This window comes from Stenella coeruleoalba (genome assembly GCF_951394435.1).
Source record: "Stenella coeruleoalba genome assembly, chromosome: 11".
Taxonomy (NCBI): domain Eukaryota; kingdom Metazoa; phylum Chordata; class Mammalia; order Artiodactyla; family Delphinidae; genus Stenella; species Stenella coeruleoalba.
Genome location: NC_137157.1, coordinates 43,572,692 through 43,594,231, shown reverse-complemented (window position 1 = coordinate 43,594,231; position 21,540 = coordinate 43,572,692). Strand labels below are relative to the sequence as shown.

At 33.0% G+C, this 21,540-nt stretch overlaps 1 long non-coding RNA gene across 1 annotated transcript in view; it reads left to right on the top strand.

Annotated features, from left to right (window-relative positions):
• LOC307194016 overlaps nt 1-21,540 on the top strand; it is a 572,538-nt gene that overhangs the window by 287,993 nt on the left and 263,005 nt on the right. The window contains exon 4 of the long non-coding RNA XR_013830481.1: nt 8,824-8,950. This is a non-coding gene — a long non-coding RNA (uncharacterized lncRNA). The remainder of the gene's footprint in view (nt 1-8,823; nt 8,951-21,540) is intronic.

The window sequence follows — 21,540 nt, the reverse complement described above, 5'->3', positions numbered from 1 at the left end:
GGGAGTAAATCATGTGAAGAGCTATGGGAAAGATGTTGGATAGGGGAAAAAAAAAGTGATCTGTTTTGGACAAGTGAAATTTGTGATGCTTTTTATATTCAAACTTTTATGACTATATACAAAGCAGAGTAAAAGTTGGTTTGTATTTATTGTATCATTTAATTATCATAAAATTTCATAAATTTAACATTATTATTATTCTCACTTTTGGGAAAGGAAGCTGAGGCATATATGGGATAAGCAATTCTTCAAGGTCATGCATCCGGTATACAGCAAAGGCATATATGGGATAAGCAATTCTTCAAGGTCATGCATCCAGTATACAGCAAAACGAAATTGAGGACTTAGGTCTGTAGGCTTCAAAGCCCATGTGTTCTCCTGTGCAGTACATTACCTAAACTACATTATGTTCAAATAACCAAATCCAATAGACAATGGTGCATTTTTAGGCATGTGTAAAAATTGATGAAACTGTTAGTTATTCTAACCAGGATTTCCTAGAAAGTTTATCACACCCAAATAGTTTTGTACCCTATGCCTAAGTTTTAAAAAATTGCTTAAGAGTTGAAACTTTCAAACTAGAATATTAAGAATAGAATACTTTTTTCCACGATTTTACAAATGAGTTAACTCCTTCTAGCATATTTGCCCCAACTAATTGTTGTCATAAAATTATAGCTCATACAAAGTTATATGTAGGTTAGTCTTCTTATGCAATAGCCCAGGGCTAAATAAATGTAACCATACAGTCTAATATAATATGATTTTATAAGCAATGGAATAAATTTGTGCAAAGTACTCCATATGTTTATATCCCCAGAGGCAAAACTCTGATAGAAGCAGTGAAGCCAAAGGGGGTGGATGGCAGGGATAATTGCAGACTAATTTCTCAGCTAACATTTAGTAATTTTAAAAAATAATTGATACAAAACTGCCTTAAACAAAAAGGATTTGACCATTCCAACTAATTTTGTTGCTGAAAAGGAATCACAGACTTTGGCTCTGCAAATGAAGCTAAAGAGACCAACAGTGAATAACTGTCAGTCTTGTTTATTGCAATTTGTCTACAGTGTAGATTTTTGTGGAAAGAGCCAAAAGATACTTGCCTGGTATTAACACAATTTTTGGTGCACTGTGTTTAGCTCTGCTTTATGCTTTTACTTTACTTTAATTGGTTGGCATAGGTTATGCTAAAATTTGTTCTATTTTATACACAAAATGCAGTTATAGTATACTTCTAATACCTTGAAATGGGAACATTGAAAGGAGAGCAAAGTTACTTTTATTTAAGGACCCATTCCTCCATTATGAAAAATTGGTTTCAATATAAGAACAAGGGATTCTGGGGAAATGACAGTAGCATGATATTTAATCCCCTCAAATACCTTTATAAAAGCAGATAGAACAATTAAATAGTAATCCCAAATGGATGGACCACATTTACAACAATATTAGATTACAAGGTATCTTCACAGACCCCAAATACAAGGGGTGGGGAGAAAACAGCTACAAGCCCTGTGTTGTCTCAGCCGTTGTACAGATGGAAGCATGGTGAAACAATTAGACATTTTAAGATCTGAAGGCAGGATATTCACCAGGAGCCAATTTGAAAACAGCAGTTAAAATTAGGAGGAATTTTGCCTAATCCACACTTGGTCAGTGTAACTGTCTGTAGGAAGGTCTGGCAGGGCTGGAACAGTCTAGCCCCTTTGAATTTTTAAATTGATTAAGCGTGACCAACTTCCAGAACAGAGTTCCACACTACGGGGGAAAAAAAAAACCCAAAAACCTGAGAACTGAATTCCTGAATTCAACTTATCAGGATAAGGCCAATAGAAATGAAGAAAAGAAAAAGTCAGATAAAAGTGGGGGAGGGAAATTGAGCCAGAAAAATCATATTTTTAAATACTAATAATAAAGAAAACAGATGTGAGAGCTCTGTGAAGTTATAAAATCTATTCTGAAAGAAACTTCCTTTTAAAATTTCAGGAAATTTATAAAATTTCAAATGTTCATATGAAAATAAGCCTTGGATATATAGCTACCTATATAAAACTAAGATTAAATGAGGAGAGGATATTGAGTATAATTACTATATGATAGGACAAAGTAGATTTAGTAATATTATAAATAACTGAGGACAAAAAGAATGCATTTACAAATCTTTTAAATGTGGTCAGTAATCATATTAGTTTTGGAAGCATTTACATTGTTATGTGGAAACTAACGTGGGTATGATGTGGAATAAGGCAAATGGATAATTATTGCATATTGTAATTTTATCACCGCCTTCTGTACCTGAAAACATAATTCTCAAGGTGAAAGAAGAATAGGTGTAAAGTAGAAGAGGCTGAGTGGTCCTGCACTCCTGAATTTGAACTGGAAAATTAGTATAAACTCATTAGGCACTTTATCCATCCATTGATCAAGTCATTGTTCTATCAATGTTTATTTTCCTATAAGTTTCATCCACAAAATTGTATAGAAAGAAATCAGGTAAAAATAAGCATCCCTATATATGTGTTAGCATACGGTATTGTATATACACTACCAAATGCAAAATAGCTAGTGGGAAGCAGCTGCATAGCACAGGGAGATCAGCTCGGAGCTTTGTGACCACCTAGAGGGGTGGGATAGGGAGGGTGGGAGGGAGGTGCAAAAGGAAGGGGATGTGGGGATATATGTATACACATAGTTAATTCACTTTGTTATACAGCAGAAACTAATACAACATTGTAAAGAAATTATACTCCGATAAAGATGTTTAAAAAAAAAGCATCCGTAACATCCAGACTGTAGATTTAAATTACCTTTTCCCACTAAAGATAATGAGGACTTCTTGGAGGAATGGCTGATTCCAGTTCTGAGGCTGAAAATGACACGAAACAAATCTGGAATATCTTGTCATTGAAAAACTAGTGGGATCACATCTAAAGGAGACAAGATTCAATGTGAAGAGGTGCTATAACTAAAGATAAGATAATCTGAGCTTCAAACTGAATTGAATTTATATTAAGGAACTGAAATCCATCAAACACGTTTAAATACATGAGTTCCTAATGATACTTAAACAGCAATCTACTTAGTTACTTTAGGGAATGAGAAGAAACAAATTACCTGGAAATCTATAAAATAAAGGGAAAAATCAGGGATTTAACTTGTTTTTCCATTTAAAGTGTTACTTTTAAAATATTTTAAGTGATAAGTAAAAAAGAGAACTAATGCTTTATTAATATAACAAGTAGCAAACACTAATACTTAGTTAACAGATGAAGGAAAGTGAAACTTTATAGAACTACCCCTGGTAATAACTAAAAAGAGAAATGATAAATCAACTCTCAGTGAATTAATGGATAGATGAATTAAGCATAGAAAGAGAAAGACAAGCTAGAAAACCAAAATCATGTGTGATCTTGCCTAAAAAAAAAAAAAAAAAAAAAAACTAAGCTATTTTCTTCCAAGTTGCAGAAAATGCAGAGGGCAGTGGAACATATGAATTGCAAAACAGGCATGTAATCAGCAAATCCAGACGGGAAAATTTAAATGGCTTGTGACTTTCAATTTGATAAGTTGTAAGGGGAAAAGAAAAGATAGAATTTGCACCTGTAAATTAAGAAGCTTAAGAGACATACCAAATTTTAAGAAAATGGGTGATACTAAACTACCATATATAAGGATGCATATTTAGATAATGAAAAAATAAAAATACACAAGAAAATAGCTGCACAAAAGACAGGATTGTGGGGGGGGTGTTTTGAGGGTTGTGACTGAGATCTGGCAAATGAAAGGGTTTCTGGGCTTTCAAGCTATAGAATATCTATAATTCTATAGGTATATCTAAATAAGATAACTAGATATTTGTGTCTAATAGTACAGATACATGTAAATCTACAATTTTATAAAATAAAATGCCCTTTTACATTTAGCGTGTAGCATGGTTTTTATTTAAACATTATATTAAATAATTTTTACATCAATAAATATGTAACTAAAAGATATTTAAAATACATATAGCAATCTTTAAATTGCTATGATGCAATTATTTTATTGTAATTATAGTCATTATTTTTAGACAGGTTATTCATTTTTAACATTGTCCTAAACTGTGCTAAAATGACCATAAATAAAATTTGCAAAACATTTATATTTATAAGTATTTGTATATGATTGTTGGCCTGAATGATGTGAAAAAAATAAGGACCTGGTATGTACTGATAAATTGCTTCCCTAGAAATGTGCCAATTTATACTTTATGTTATTTTCTATTTTCTGCAGTTTTGCAGCTGCTTATAATCTTTACATTTTTCATAAAGGTTTATGATCTTTAAATTTTTCACGGAACTTTAAACGTTTTCATAATCTTTTTAAAATTTACATTTAATATAGTCCCATTGCTAAAAAATTTAAAGCAAAGAAAAATTTACAGTTAAATTTGAAAACCAGGTATTTGCCGTGGGTTGCTGAGACTTTTCCTGAATGCTTATCATCATAGAACATGAAGACTTATGTCAAGTTTCATCATTGGAGATGTCCTCAATTATATCTTCCTGTTATTATTAGGGTAAAATTTGATTTCTTAAAAAAAATTTGTTGTGGATAAAACACTTAATATATGAGGTCTACCCTTTTAACAAATTGTTATGTGCACTATGTATTTTTGTTGAGGTACAATGTTGTAAAGCAGATTGTAGAGTTTATTCATTTTTCTTGAATGAAACTTTATGCCCATTGATTAGTAACTCATTTCCCTTCCCTCCAGTGGCTGGCAACCATCTTATCACTCTTGGATTCTATGAGTTTGACTACTGTAGATACTGCGTATAAGTGGAATCACGCGGTATTTCTTTTTCTGTGACTGGCTTATTTCACTAAGCATAATGCTCTCAAATTTCATCCTTCACATATTGCAGAATTTCCTTCTTTGTAAAGTCTCAATAGAATTACGTTTTTTATATATATATATATATATATATATATATATATATATATATATATATATATATATATATACCACATTTTCTTTATCCATTTATCTGTCGAGGGAAATTTATGTTGTTTGCACATTAAAGCTTGATTTTTATAGATATATTCTATTTTGTTAAATTTGTTTTCTTTTTTAGCCTATTTTTTCCATTAAGCATTTCATCTTTATCTTATTTTATTTCAAGAATTCCTTGTACATTTAGTGTAAAGATCCTTTATCTGCCTTGTAGAACTTCCAAATGGTTGACCTTTTACTTTCAAAAATGTTATTTTCCCTATGCAGGCAGTGTACATGTAGTCAGTGTTGTTTCCCACGATAGTCTCATGTTGCTCTTGTTGGGTATTTTGCTTTTCTCTTATGTTTGTTACTGGGAATTTAATTGTATTTATTTTTATATTCAAATATTAAAGCCTTTGGGAATTTGCTTTTATGCATGGTGTAAAATGGAAAAATCATACAAGCAAAACTAAAATTCTTCCAGATTTCAAGTCTTTTATGAAATAAAGTTCGAATAAACTTAGGAATATTTAGATATTATCAGTGAAATATAAAGCACTTAATGATGGAAGCATATTCATTTTAGAATGTCTAGATTTCAGTGAGGAAGTTTTCTAGGACTTAACAGTGTTTTTATACTATGATGTTAATAACTTGATCTCTTGTCAATTAACTTATGGTATGGTAATTTAAATAACTTTTTTGTGCTAATTGGTAGAATAGTTTTGTAATTTTGCAAGTATATCCTTTGTATGTGTATAAGCAACTTGACCATATTAATTTTATCTACCAGTTCTCCCAATAACCTGTCTAGTATATTTTCTGTTGATTAACCTATTATTTGACTAGATGATTAAACTAATAACTTTTTTTGTATAGACACAATCTATGCATATATTGGTAACAACCACTTGGGATTTATTTATTCTAGAAAGCATAATGTTTAAGTTAATTGACAAAATTCTATAGAATGTAAAGCACGACCTTTGAATTAGACATCATATGTCTAATTCTAACTATGAAAGCTTAATATTATATTTTCGAGTTGAACAATAGATTGCCACTGCATCAATTGTGCTCTCCTGTAGAGCTCTTAAAGTATGACAGTATATACTAGCATCCCACACGTGTTCTTAAATTTTGTTCTTTTTGCCCTTCACATTTCACACAATCAGATAAGTCTAATGATATAGAACTGAAACTAAAGAGTTTCTTCATTCCACATTCTTAATGAATTCCATCTTTGTCGCAATTGCATTATGTTTATGATACATCTTTTTATGACTAGTATCAGCACTTTAATTTCTTTTGTTTTCTAGTAATTTATACAAAATACGGAAAAATTCAATAAAGTATCTTATTAATTGCACAAACACTATAGAGAAAGATGACACTGCAATAGCCAAAATTTTGCTCTCTGACAGCATGACCAAAGTATAAAAGTCAAAATTTTCAAACAAAATATAGTTTAGGAGTGACAATATTACATATATATATGGATTGTTAAAAACTCAAACATAGAAAAGGCAAGATTAGGGAGGGTGGGAGGAAGATGCAAGAGGGAGGATATATGGGGATGTATGTATATGTATAGGTGATTCACTTTTTTATAAAGCAGAAACTACCACAGCATTGTAAAGCAATTATACTCCAATAAAGATGTTAAAAAATCAATAAAATAAGATAAAATAAATAGAATCATAATATAAAAAAAGAAAAAAATTTTATTCCAAGTGTGATGGCATATTCATTTTAAGAATCTAGTAGAAAATTAAAATGTTTCTTTGAATACTATATAATTGCCTGTGAATTATTAAACTGTAATTGAAGAGAAAAATAAAATCCATCGATCCTTTCTATCTTGATGTACCTCTCCTAACCTTATCTATCTTAAGAAATTACAGGGAATTCCCTGGTAGTCCAGTGGTTAAGACTTGGTGCTTTCACTGCAGTGGCCTGGGGTTCAATCCCTGGTTGGGGAACTAAGATCCTGTAAGCCCCACAGTGTGGCCAAAACAAATAATAAAATAAATAAATAAATACATTTTTTAAAAAAGGAATTACATCATCATTCTTTCAGTTGCTCAGGCCAAAACCTTTTAATATTTTCTTAAAATTAAAAGAATATTTAGGGCTTCCCTGGTGGCGCAGTGGTTGAGAGTCCGCCTGCCGATGCTAGGGGACACGGGTTCGTGCCCTGGTCCGGGAGGATCCCACATGCCGCGGAGCTGCTAGGCCCGTGAGCCATGGCCACTGAGCCTGCGCGTCTGGAGTCTGTGCTCCGCAACGGGAGAGGCCACAACAGTGAGAGGCCCACGTACCAAAAAAAAAAAAAAAAAAAAAAGAATATTTAAGTTATTCTTATTCCTTATATTTTCTCACACTCCACATCCAATATAACAGTAAACATTATTGTTTTTACATTGAAAATGTACCTAGAATCTGGCCACGTTTCACCATTTCCTGTTATCCTCGTCGTTCCAACAACTCTTTTCTTTTTCATGAACTATGTCTATTGGCCACCCAAATGGTTCCCTGCCTTTGTTCTTGCTTTTATACCACAAAGGTCCAATGTTAACAGAGCAGCTAGATCCTTCTAAAACATAAAACATATCTTGTCACTTCTCTGCCTAAAACTTTCCAATGGATTTTTATTTTGTTTAGAGTAATATCCAAATTATTTACAATGGCCCACAATGTTGTATACAGCCTTCCTTCCAATATGTCTCTGACCTGATCTCTTACTTGTGCCCTTGCTGACTCTGCTGTATCCAAACTGGAGTCCCTTCTAATCCTTGAACATGCTAACTAGGCTCCCACATCTGTAGTTACTGTTTATTCAGCCTGGAGCTATTTTTCTTCAGACATATGAATGGTTTGCTTTCTCCCTATTTTTAGGTTTTTATTGAAATATCTACTTTTTAGTGATGCCTCCCGAAGCAACCTGTTTGAAATAACAATACCACCTCTCTTGACCTCCATCTCACATAGCAGTAACACCATCTGATGTACGTATTTTGCTTACTTAGTTGTGCTAAGTCTATTTCCACAAGAATTTAAGCTCCACAGAGAGAAAATGTTTTCCTATTTTGTTCACTGTTGTAACAACCCAACACCTAGATTAGTGTTTGTGACATACTATATTCCCCATAAATATTTATGGAATAAATTGAGGACTGTAAATTTGTATTACAGCTTATGCGTTTGGCAACTATTCATTGAGTAATGATGGTTAGGACCTCCTGACACTGTGATATCATGTGATCCCGACCTCCCCCACAGGTGCCCCCCTTTCTCTATGTACCTACACCCTTGCAGTTCACCTGCATCCTGGAGAGTTTCTTCCTGCTTACCTGGTGACACTGAACCACCTATAGTCCAGGAAAATCAGCAAACTTCTCTCCTTTCGAGTGGGCTGGCTGCAAGTACACCTTATCCTTGGATGTTGTTAAAATAAATTTCTAGGCCCAAGATGGAGTTGCTCCTGCCCAGGGTGCCACTTCAGCAAACAGAAACTTAGACAACTCTCATGTCCCTGTAGATGCTCTTCTTGACCTGAAACTCAGGTTATCCTTATGCCAATCCACAAACACCAAGCCAACTCTGGGCTCTATACTAATTTCTTTGTTCCTTCTTACCCCAAACAAGGTTGATTATATGGCTCCAGCCAATCAGATACTTTCTGTTTTTCTCTTCCTGTTTCTTTATTCTTTATCCTGTAATAGCTACCTGCCTTCTGCCCTATTTTGCAGTTCTCTGAAAGGAGACTGTTCACTTCAGGAACTGTTAAATTAAGTTTCTTTTTAACACTTAAATTGTCTTCTTTAATCATTTTTTAACAGGTTCCATGATGAGGAATGGGATCCTAAGCTGACTGCTAATGGCCTATGGGACGATGAAGTGCCCAGGCAAAGCACCCACTGAACACTTTGAATTCACTGCTCCACTCATCATTACTGAGGGGCTTGGGTAAGTCACTGTTGGATTTAGGCTCCAGTCCCTTGTGTGCAGCTCTCCAGTCCAAACAATCTTTATTTTTAAAATATGCATATCTTGTTCCCAGGAAGTTTCTGGGGCTCTGGAAAGATTGCAGGGCTTATTAAAATTCCCGGAAATGTTCTGAGTCCCAGAAAGTTTCCAGATTTGTTAGAACATCAAACATATGAAATGATAGTGATGATTAAATATATATATGTGAAATAGCTGTACACTGAAAATGACAAAACATTGACGAGAAAAACTAAGAAAAATGCTCTTTATCAGGTTGAAGAAGTATTCTATTCTTGGTTTGAGAGTTTTTATCAGGATGTATCTCGGATATTGTCAAAAGATTTCTGTTTATTAAGATGATCATAATGTTTTTCCATTTTCAATTTGTTAATATAGTGAATTACATCAGTTTACTTTTAAGTGTTAAATCTACCTTATATTCCTAGGGTAAAACCTACTTGACTATAATTTGTTATCTTTATTTGTGGGGATTCATTTGCTAAAATTTTGTATATAATTTTTACATCTATATTCTTAAGGTATATTGGTCTGTAGTTTAATTGAAATATATTTGACTGGTTTTGGTGTCAGGATAATTCTGGTCCCATAATATAAATTGAGACATATTCCCGCCTCTCAAATTATCTCTAAGAGTTTATGTAGAACTGATATTAATTCTTCTGTAAATATTTGATAGAAATTAATAGTTAAGTGAACTAGGCTGGGAGTTTCTTTGAAGGTTAATATTTTCAATAACAAAGTCAATATCCTTAATAGATACAGGGCTATTCAGGTTTTCTATAACTTCTTTCGTGAGCTGTGTTAATTGTGTCTTTAAAGAAACTTGCTTGCTTAATCCAAGTTGTCAAATGTATTGGCCAAAACATTAATACTATCCCTTAATATCCTTTTAATATGTGTAGAAACTAGAGTTATGTAACCCCTCTCATTCCAGGTGTTGTTAATATGTGTCTTTTTTTTAAATTTGATCATCCTAGCTAGAATTTTATCAATTTTATTGATCTTCTCAAAGAGCCACCTTTTGATTTCATTGATTGTCTCTATTGTTTTCATTTCATATTTCATAGATTTTCAGTCTGGTCTTTATTTTAAAATTTATTCTAATTACTATGGTTTTAATTTAATCTTTTCCTTGTTTCTTAATGTGGAAGATGAAGTCATTTGTTTTGAGATCTTTCTTCTCTTCTTATTTAGGTATTTAGCGCCATAAAGATACCAAGTACTGCTTTAGCTGTTACTTATAAAATAAGCTGAGGCACATTAAAAGTTTTAAGAGTTTGAGCAAACATCAATTCCCATGGGGCAGCACCAAACAGGAAGCGGTTGGGAGCATTGCTTCTACAGGAGCTGGAAAAGGCTTTTATAGAGCAGATGCAGAAGTAAAGCAAAGAAATTATTTCGTTCCCTATAGATTAAGTGGTTGCCTTATTTGGGAAAATTCTGGTTGGCTTTTTGTGATTGGCTGTTCTTGAATTTTATTGAGCACATTTATAGGACTTCACTTTGGCTTAGGTTTTGGTTTGCTTACATAGGCTACCAATGTATCAGAGCTACCTCAGTCTAATGACCTCCTTTTTTAATTACTCTAACAGCTACCTGAACAGTTTTTGATGTGTGTTTTTGCTTCCTTTCATTCAAAGTATTTTCTAGGGTCACTTTTGATTTCTTCTTTTGCTCTGTAGATTAATTAGCATTGTCTTATTTAGGCTCTCAGTGTTTGGGGAATTTCCAGACATCCATATATTTGGATACATTATTTTTATGAAGTTTGAAATATCTTCTATGTTTGCTAGGGATTTTTCTTTTTCACTTATGTATTATTTAGAAGTTATTTCAGTCCTTTGAAATGCATTGAGACTCATTTTGTGCGTTAGCATATGGCTTATATTGGTTAATGTACTATGTGGATTTGCAAATTTTCATGCTGTAGTTATAGTACCTAGTGTTCTATAAATATCAATTGGGTCAATATGTTGATAGCGTTCTTCAGATAATTTACATTGTTACCAATTTTTAAAATATATTTGTTCCACTATATCTTGAAAGATGGGTTTAAATGCCTAAACCTATGATCATAAAATTGTTTAGTTTTCACTTAATTCAATCAAATTCTGCTTCATGAATAAGTATACATACATTTACAATTCTTCCTGATGTACTGACCCTTTAATCATTACCTTTCTTCCCTTCTTCCTTCCTTGCTTCCTTCCATCCTTTTTCTTCCTTTCTTTCTTTCTCTTCCTTCCTTCCTTCCTTCCTTCCTTCCTTCCTTCCATCCTCCCTCCCTCCCTTCCTCCCTCCCCCCCTTCTTTCTTTCTTTCTTTCCTTTCCTGGTGATCTAAGTTACTCATGTTATCATCCCTCTTCAGCCTTGAGAACCTCCTTTATTATCTCTTGTAGTACAGGTTTGCTGATGACCACTTCTTTCATCTTTGCTTTGCCTGAAAATATCTTTAGTTTTCCTTTATTCTTGAAGAGTGTTTTCACAGTATATAGAGCAGTTAGTTGATTTTTTCCCTAGTATTTTAGAGTATTTTGGCCTTCATATTTCATGATGAGATGTCAGTAGTCATTCAAGTTATAGTTCTCCTATATGTTTTCTGTCATTTTTGTCTGGCCACTTTGAAAAGTTTCCCTTTATATTTAGTTTTGGTCACTTTGATTATTTTGTGCATACCATGTTTTTTTTCATATTCATCCTGTTGAGGGGAGCTTCTTGAACCAACACATTTATATTTTTCTTTATCTTTGGAAACATTTTGGCTTTTACATTTTTATACACTGACATATATTTTCTATCCATTTTCTCTCTCTCTACCTTCCACTACTTCTCTTTAAAATGTTACACTTTGTGTTATATTCCCTGGTGTTTCTTAGGTTTGAATAATTTCTTTCAAATTTTGTGCTCTCTGTCCTTCATATTAGTTTATTTGTATCAATTTATCTTTAAGCTCACTACTTTTTCTGTCTTAAACCCATTATGCTGTTAAGAACATCCAGTTATTTTTAAATTTTACTTATTGTGATTTTTTTGGTTTCAGAATTTCCATTTTATACTTTTTCTCTGTCAATATTTCAAATATTTTTATTCATTGTGAATCACATCTTTCTCTACTTCACTGAGCTTAATTATAATAACTATTAAAATCCTTATCTGCTAATTTCAACATCTGGGTGATCTCAAATTAATGTTGATCTCAACTAATGGACTTTTCTATTGAGAATGGGGTACATTTTCTTGGTTCATAGTATGTTATGTAATTTTTTATTTTACTCTGGACATTCGTGTTTTGACTCTCCTCTCAGAATCTTCCTATTTTGATTCACCCACCAATGCCTACAGGTCATATTATTTTCTCCAAAGATTATAGTTGTTATCTGTGGGAAGGTGAGAAATGGTGGGAGCTTACTTAGTTTTACTGAAAATAGAAATTTTGTAAATCAGTTTTTTTAATTTGTTCTAGTGTAATTCATATGGGGAAATTATACTTTTCCTGGAACCACTGGAAATTCATATGGAATAAATGAAACCTCAACTCATATCGTACCATACCAAAAAAATAGCTTGAAATGGGTAATTGTACTGAACAGAAATGCTAAAAACTTAAATTTTATATAAGGAAACAAAGGAGATATGATATTAAGATAGATAAAGTTCACATAGGTAGGATACAAGAAGCAATTCCATAAAATAAAATATTAATAAATGTGTGTGGTAGCTAGTCTCCAGGATGGTCCTGGTCATCCCCTAGTACTTCCTGGTATTCACAACTTTGTGTAATTCCTCTCACATTGTATGGGGTTGGAATGTGTGACCAATAGACTATGGCAAAAGTGATCATAGGTCATTCTCTGAGATTAAGTTATATCAAATACTGTGATTTCCATCTTGGTCTCTTGGGCTCTTGCTCTTGCTCTATCTCTATTTCTACTTCTCTCCCTCTTTTGGATGACAACTGTTCAAGAAATTGAACTGCCTTGCCATAAGCAGCCCTATGGAGAAGCCTAGGTTGGAGGAACTGGAGACTGAGTGATAACCATGTGAATAAGAGTAAAAGCCGATTCTCCAGCTCCGGTCCAACCAGCAGTTTTACGGCAACCTCATGAGAGATCCTGAGCCAGAAACATCTATCTAGCTGCTCCTAGATTACTGACCCTCACAATTAAGTAAGATAATGTGTTGTTTATTTAAGCTGCTAAATTTGGAAGAAATCTGCTACACAGCAATAGGTAGCTACCAAATGGGGTTTTATAAACAATGAAAAAATATGTTCTTTTAAAGAAACTGCTAAGAAAATGAAAAGGTAATATGCATGTTGTGAAAAGTGATTCACAAAAATGTACATGACAAAAGTATAACTAGAATATTAAAAAGCCACTTATGACAAAAACCCAATTTTTAAAATGGACCAAAAAAATTGAACACTTCACCAAAAAGATATTCAGATGGTCAGTAAGAATATGAAGAGATACTCACTATCATTAATCTTCAGAGAAAGAAAAACAAAATCAAAATGAGATACCACTATACGTCCACCCACTAGAATAGCTAAGTTTAAATGGCTGGCAATACAATCTGTTGGATAAGGCATGGAGCAACTAGAACTATTCTTTACTGCCAATGGGAATTAAAGTGGACAAGCACTTTGGAAAATTGTTTGGCAGTTTCTTAAAAAGTTAAATATACACTTATCATATGGCCCAGCAATTTCTCTACCAGGTATTTATCCGAAGTAATTGAGAACACTTGTCTAAAAAAGACCTATATGTGAATGTGTTCACTAACTCTCTTCATAAAAATGTCCACACACTGCAACACTACTCATTAATATAAGGAACATATAACATGATGAATTTTAAAAACATTATGTTGAACAGAAGAAATCAGACGCAAAAGACTAAAGACTGTAAGATTTCATTTATATGAAATTCTAGACTATGCAAAACAATTAAACAGTGACAGGAACCAGATCAGTTGTTGCCAAGAAGTGGGATGTGAGGGAGGGGCATGGATTGACTGCAAAAGAACATGATGGGTTGTTTTGAGATAATAGGATCATTGAGGTGCTAGTTCCATGGCTACATGAATTTGTGAAAATTCTTCAAACTGTGCATTTTATATCTGTGTATTTTATTGTATATAAATTTATCTTAAGCTGTTTAAGAAGGCAGTAAATTTTTGTAGAGCACATGAAGCTATGCATAATTATTTTTATTTTTAAAATTGAGCTTAAATACCTGAGATAAAGACCAAATACATACCTAAGTACTTGTTCTAAGACTATATTCTGATTATTAAGTACAGGTCTAGGACCTTTTTACAGGTTTTAGATTTGATAACTACAAATATTTTTCCATGTTTAAATAAGTCATAAAGATAAATCAACCATGCTTTATTTTTATAAACTACTTGTGTATGTGTGAGTGTGTTAAAATATATGTGTGTATGTATATGGGGGAAAAGGATAGAAGAGGTGATCAAAGGAGACTAATAACATAAGAAGGAAAAGAGAAATAAGTAGATTGTTCTATACTAAATTAGAACTAAATTTTATCCACCTTCCTTGTTTCAATACAAAAATATTCAAAACTTGAATTTTTTAAATATTTAAAGAAATACATAAATTATTTCTACATAATGGTGTGAACCTAAACTGCAAAGTTAAATAGCACAATAACTCTGCTAACTTAACTATTTATATACTTTGCATTTTATTATTATCTTGTCAACTTTTTCCAGCATTCACCTCTAAAGTTATTTATTTCATGTTTAGAGAAAGAACACCAAGCTTGGATACTGGGGAACAAGATCTCTGCCACTTGCTAGTTATAAAATTACTTTGGGGAAATAACTTAGAGTCTGTGAATCTTAGTTTAATCATCTGTGAAATGGGGATTCAATTAGGAAGGTGATTAAAGGATCACAAACATGACTCTACTTCTGAAGTTTCAGATTTTGTAGTTAAAGTTCAAAAGGCTTATTTTATATATACGCATGCACACATATATATATATATAAAATACAGAGAGGGATCATTTATATTGAATTTGATTTTGATTTGCATTTTATATATCAATATGTGAAAGAATTGTTCTTGATTTTGACCATTAACATAGCTAATTCAATGAAGTGTTCATTCCACTAAACTCCATTGCATGTTAAGAGTTCTGGTGATCAATTTTCTCCCTCCATGAATCTTCCAGTATAAGTTATAAAATATGAAGGAAAAATCTTTTAATAACCCCTCAACAATTATACAAACAGGCTCTTTAAAAGATAATTTATTGAATCTTTGTTATTAGTATTATCATTGTTACAGATATACCCACCTCATATATCCCCTCATATTTTATAAAAAATGGCATTAATGCCATTTTTAATAGTGACTTGAATAACAAGTCACTATTTAATTATTTGATTTCAGGCATAACAGATGTATCCCTTATACACTTATAATGATGTATTCTTTAGCTTGCTATCCTCAAGTCACTGACAAATAAAGGTGCCAATTGACAAAGGCAGCTTTCAAAACATACAGCTGTTTATTTTTTCATTTTAGTTTTAGGTAGGATTTTGTAAGCTCATCACATTTTTTATGGATTATTTTTCTATTCAAAGAGCAAGAAAGCAAACATGAAATTGAAGCCTCCAAAACTCTCAAAACCACTATTGCCATTCTAGAAAATTAGGAGAAGCTAAGCTACTCGGCGTTTATGAAAGCATCAGATAGCAGAGATTGAAAATCAGTATTTCAGAATTTCCATTTAAAGTCAAAGTGAATGATATTATGTCATATTAGTCAGCATTGTTGCAAGTCCTTTAAAATATATAGGGCCATAATGGATGTCAAATGAGATACAGGGGAAAAACATAGTGTGAAAAAGAAAAAGATTCTTAAAAGACACAGACCCTACACGTAGCATTGCGTTAATACATATCCTACTTCTCTATTTCTAGGGTTTCTTTCTTCCTTTTTTTCTTCTTTTTTTTCTGTTGGCCATTATCTTGTGGCATTTCATGTAGTCACTGCTGTAAATTAAAACTCACATTATTCAGCACCGATATGAAAGAGAGTGACTCATGATAAATAGCCTTTAATATGCCATGTTTCCCAGGTGATTTACTAATACAGTTCTTGCAAACGGCTGATAGGAATAGTCATGCTTTTTAGATGTAGATCTTTCTTTGAAATTTTCATGTTACACAAATGTCATCTAAGAGAGGCCTGAGAAAGTAAAACAACAAAAAAAATCCACAATATTAGCCAGCATTTTAAAATACACTGTTGCTTCGTGTGTAACAACTTTTTGTCTTAATAGTTATGAGTTGAATTATAATACCAGCCCTCTTGAGTTTAAATTCCAGCTTCAACACCTTGACCTTGGGCAAGACACATAATGACTGTAAGCCTTAGTTTTCCTATCTGTAGGATAAGAAAATCATAGGACATATCTCATGTATTTGCTAGGCGGTACGAAGTAAATGCTACCTACAGTACCAGGTATAATACCTGGAATAAATTAAGGATTAAAAATGTTAACTTGCCTTAGTCTGTTCTGGCTACTATAACAATGCCATGGACTGGGTGAGGTATAAACAACAAAGATTATTTTTCATGCTTCTGGAGGTTGGAAGTCCCAGATCAGGAAGTCAGCATGGTCTGGTAAGTGCCCTCTTCCCAGTCTCACTTCTGGTATCCTCACATGATGGAAGGGGCTAAGGACCTCTGTGGAATCTCTTTTTTAAGGTATCAATCCCATTGATTGACCTAATTGCCTCCCAAAGGCTCTACCTCCTAAAATGACCACATTGGGTGTTAGGCTTCCAAAATGTGCACTGGGGGTGGGAGGAGACACAAACACTCAGACCATAGCACTAACATTGCTGTTTTTATTTTATTTTATTTTATTTTGTTATCATTGGGCAATGGGCAATATATTATTCATCAATTACATTGCTAATTACAGAGATCAGTTTACATCACCTTTATTAAGTAAACAATGGTAGTAGTATTTAACAAGCATTGTATTTCCAACGTTCAAAATTCAATGTGAGTAGCAGAACCCAAAGATTAACTGGTACACATAATTACCAAATTTACCAGACATTTTATTATCCTGTGCTTATGTATTTGTTGAGGCAGATTTATATATTCACTCTAAAGTAATACAGTTGTTCTGAAGTGATTCTCAAGATGGTTGGTCCAATTAAATTGAAAATCTTTTAAAACTAGAAGATATATTAGAGATGCCATGATGAATTATACAACATAAACTTCAAAGGGAGGTAGAAGAGTTATCCTTGCATCTGACTCTTTTCATTTACTGAGATCACAAATGAAACCTATGGGAGGAAAATAAGCTTTGTGGTATCTAAAGGCAGGGTTTTGGTGCACCACAAGACCCATTACTTTGATAAAACAAGTAATTTCATAAATATCTCTGTACTTTGATAACTCAAAGTGAGAGGTATAGGGATATTAGACGTTGATTGCAGTAGATGCACTAGATCTATCAGAGGATAGATTGCTATTTGAATGTCTCTGATTAAATTATTCAGAAGAATTGTTTTCTAGTTTCAGTATTGCAATGGAAAATCTGAGGCAAACTTAAATTTTCTTCCTTTTCAGTCACAAATTTTTGAACTTTTCTTCTTCTTCATAGATTTTTTTTTCTACTGATACTTTCTTTTTCTTTTCCATTTTCTTTTTTTTTATTTTAACATCTTTTATTGGAGTATAATTGCTTTACAATGTTGAGTTAGTTCTGCTGTATAACAACGTGAATCAGCTATATGTATACATATATCCCCATATCCCCTCCCTTGTGCATCTCCCTCCCACCATCCCTATCCCACCCCTCTAGGTGGTCACAAAGCACCGAACTGATTTCCCTGTGCTATGTGGCTGCTTCCCACTAGCTATCTATTTTACATTTGGTAGCATATATATGTCAATGCCACTCTCTCACTTCATCCCAGCCTACCCTTCCCCCTACCCGTATCCTCAAGTCCATGTCTATGTCTGCGTCTTTATTCCTGTTCTGACCCTAGGTTCTTCAGAACCAGTTTTTTTTTTAGATTCCATATATATGTGTTACCATATGGTATTTGTTTTTCTCTTTCTGACTTACTTCACTCTGTAAGACAGATTCTAGGTCCATCCACCTCACTACAAATAACTCAATTTCATTTCTTTTTATGGATGAGTAATATTCCATTGTGTATATGTGCCACATCTTCTTTATCCATTCATCTATTGATAGACACTTAGGTTGTTTCCATGTCCTGGCTATTGTAAATAGAGCTGCAATGAACATTATGGTACATGACTCTTTTTGAATTATGGTTTACTCAGGGTATTGTTTCTCTTTTTTTTTTCCCCTCTTTTTTGACTTTCTTTACATTGAATTTCCCTTAAATGCTATGTCTTTTCAATCCACTTAATTAGGGAATGGTTTAGTCTGGGAAATATTTCTGATTTTTGCTTCTTTTTCTAGTACTGCAGTTTCTTCTCTGGAGTACCCCATGTACAGAGGGTAGCTATTGTCTTCTGTCTCCCATATCTGCTAAATTTTTTGCAAATCCTTTTTATATGTTTTGTTTCCCATTAAAATAGGATGGTAGGGTGAGGTGCACAGCTACTTCTGTCTTCTTCACTATGAATCAACATCTCTCACATCCTCCCTCCATACTTTTATTAGACCCAATTAGATTATTAGAACCAATTAAAGTCTATGGTTAATAAACAAATAAACTATTTCCTTTGCACACTCTCAGTTCCCTTCCCTGCTCTGCCTCAGTTGTACTTTCTAAATCCTTACCTATTTCAGCAACGCACTCAGCTTTCTGGCACTTCTCATTCTAAATTCATAACAGTTAACTTTAAGTGAGACCTCAGTGCTCCCTGATAGTGTTGCCCTTCACCTCATATGTCACTCTCCAAAAGGACTATTTTACACTGTTTTCACATTTCTCAATATATCAGCCTTTTCTCCTCTTCCCCTTACTTTCTGCTTGTGACCTTATTATCTACTCATTTCAGTTGAAAAATAGAGGAAATTAGAAGAGAATTTCTATATAAGTCCACCACAACTTCCACAAAATATCCTGCATTAGTAACTATATACAGAATCTTTCCTCCTGTTGTTACAGATGAATTATCAGTGTGCCTCTTAATGGCCAACTCTTCTATCTCTGCGCTGGATCTCATGACCTCTCAAGTATTAGAAGTTTGTTTTCTTATTGGTCCTCTCTTCTGAATTATAATTATTCTCTCTGTACTGGATCAAACATGCTGAACATTTCCCACCTTAAAGAAAAATAATACACACATCATAGACAAAACTCCCTAGACTCTAATTTGTGCTTTCAAAACAACCTTAAAGAAATGTATCACTCCACTATTTTCTTCCTTTCCTCATTCTCTCTCGAACTTATTCCAACCTTGAGTGAAGTCCTTCCACTCCACAAAACCAAAACATGCTAAGGTCAGCAATGATCTCCTCATTACAAAATCCAATGATCAATTCCAAATCCTCATTCTACTCAACCTACAACCTGAAAACTTAATGCAGTTGAACACTACTTCTTTCTTAAAATACACTGTTTACGTGAAATCCAGAGCCCACAGTTCTCTTGATTATTTTTCTAATTTACTATTTTCGGACTAATATTCTTACTGTTCCTAAATTCACCAATGTTGCAATATTGGTATATCTCAGGGATCAATCCTTGGACTTTCAGTATCTACGCTAAATCCAAGCTTATCTCATTTAGTACATGGCTTTAAATATCATTTACATGTTATCTAATCCCAACAATGTTTTTAAATTATCTTTCCTTCCTCTAGAGTGAAATTCTATGAGAATATGGGGTTTGTTTTGTTTATTGCCATATCTTCACTGCTTAGAACAATGTCTGCATATTGTTGTTGAACAATTACATGAATAAGTGAATAAAAAAACAAATGAGCTCACAGCCAAATTTTAAGCACTTGGAAGGGTGCTTAACTATTCTGTTCTGTTTTACTCAGAAGAGATTTTTCTCAATGTTGTAATGACTTTCTTCCTGTTCATCTTGACAGAATTCAGACAAGTGCAGAATAACATGTATTAACAAACTATCTTCCTCTCTACCACTTTTGATAAAACGGTGTATTTATGTTACCAATGTATTCCTCCAAATAGAGAACTCACTTTGGAGGACTCATGAGGTCCCAGGTAGAAGATAGGCCATGGTGATACAGTTGTGTTAGCAAACAATTATAAGTCAAATGCCAGTGCATTTTGTTCATTCCCTTACTATCTGACCAAGCATTTTCTGAGTAGCAGAGACTGAATAAATACTAAAGGAGGGAAGAGTGATGAGAATGGAGTGTAGAATTCTAGATGCTGTAAAAAAAAGTTCTCCACATTGACCTTTAGAATGAGAGAAGATAAAAAAGTGGTGTACAACTAGAAAAGAGGAGGGAAACTTTTTCTTTCATAGATTATATATTTAAAAAACAAAAGGTGGAAAATAGGTATGAAAAAATTACCAGTTAGTAAGTAAAGCTAGTAATATGCTTGATTAAAAAGTACTTAGACAAATAGGTAGAAATGCATTTTATTCTAGTAATAAGCAGTGAGGAAAGAAATTAAAATATTGTCTTCACAATTGGCAATATAAATATATGAAATGCCCAATAATGCACTTTTCTAGAATATGAAGAATTAAAAAAATGCAGAAATGACTCTGAATAGATGGAAGTGCATAATCTGTCCTTGGATATGAATATTACATATTTTCAAAATGCCGTTTTCCTAAGTTAATATTTTAAAAATACCAGCTTTAATTTTGAATTAGAGAAACTGTTTCTAAAGTTGGTATTAAAAGAGAAACATCCTAGAATAATCAGAAAATTTCTGTATGAAAGGAGGATTAGGATGGTGACAAAGGAAGTATTTTAGTTGGATACCAAAGGATAAAGCTTCAGTTAATAAAATAAGTTATTTGTGCATGAGTAGACTGACAGATCAATGGAGCATAATAGAGAAACCAGAAACAGCCCCCAAAATATGAATTGATTTAATCTATGAAAATTAGTGAGGAAAACAAGGATTAGTAAAGAGACTATGGTAGGGAATTGACTAGCTATTTGAATAAATCTGGATTTCTACTATATACCCTATTATAAAATTAATACCAGAAGTGTCCAATTTAAAAATGTAAAAGTGAGTTCAAAAAAGTACCAGAATAAATATATTTTTTCATGTCTTCAATTGGTTGCCTAAGGATGGCATAGAATCTATAAGCCATAAAGACAAAGATTGAGAAAAATGCAAGAAAAAAACATTAAATCCATAAAACAAAAACAGATTGAAAAATATTTGCAATGCATAACAGGCAATTTACTTCATGTATAAGCAGCCATTTCAAATCAGTAGGAAGTAAAAATACCTTGTTGGAAAAAATAGGCAAATATATAAATTCACTGCTTTTGGAAAAAAATTAAAACAGGCACTCATATATGAAAATATACTTACTATTACTTAATTCAAAATATAAA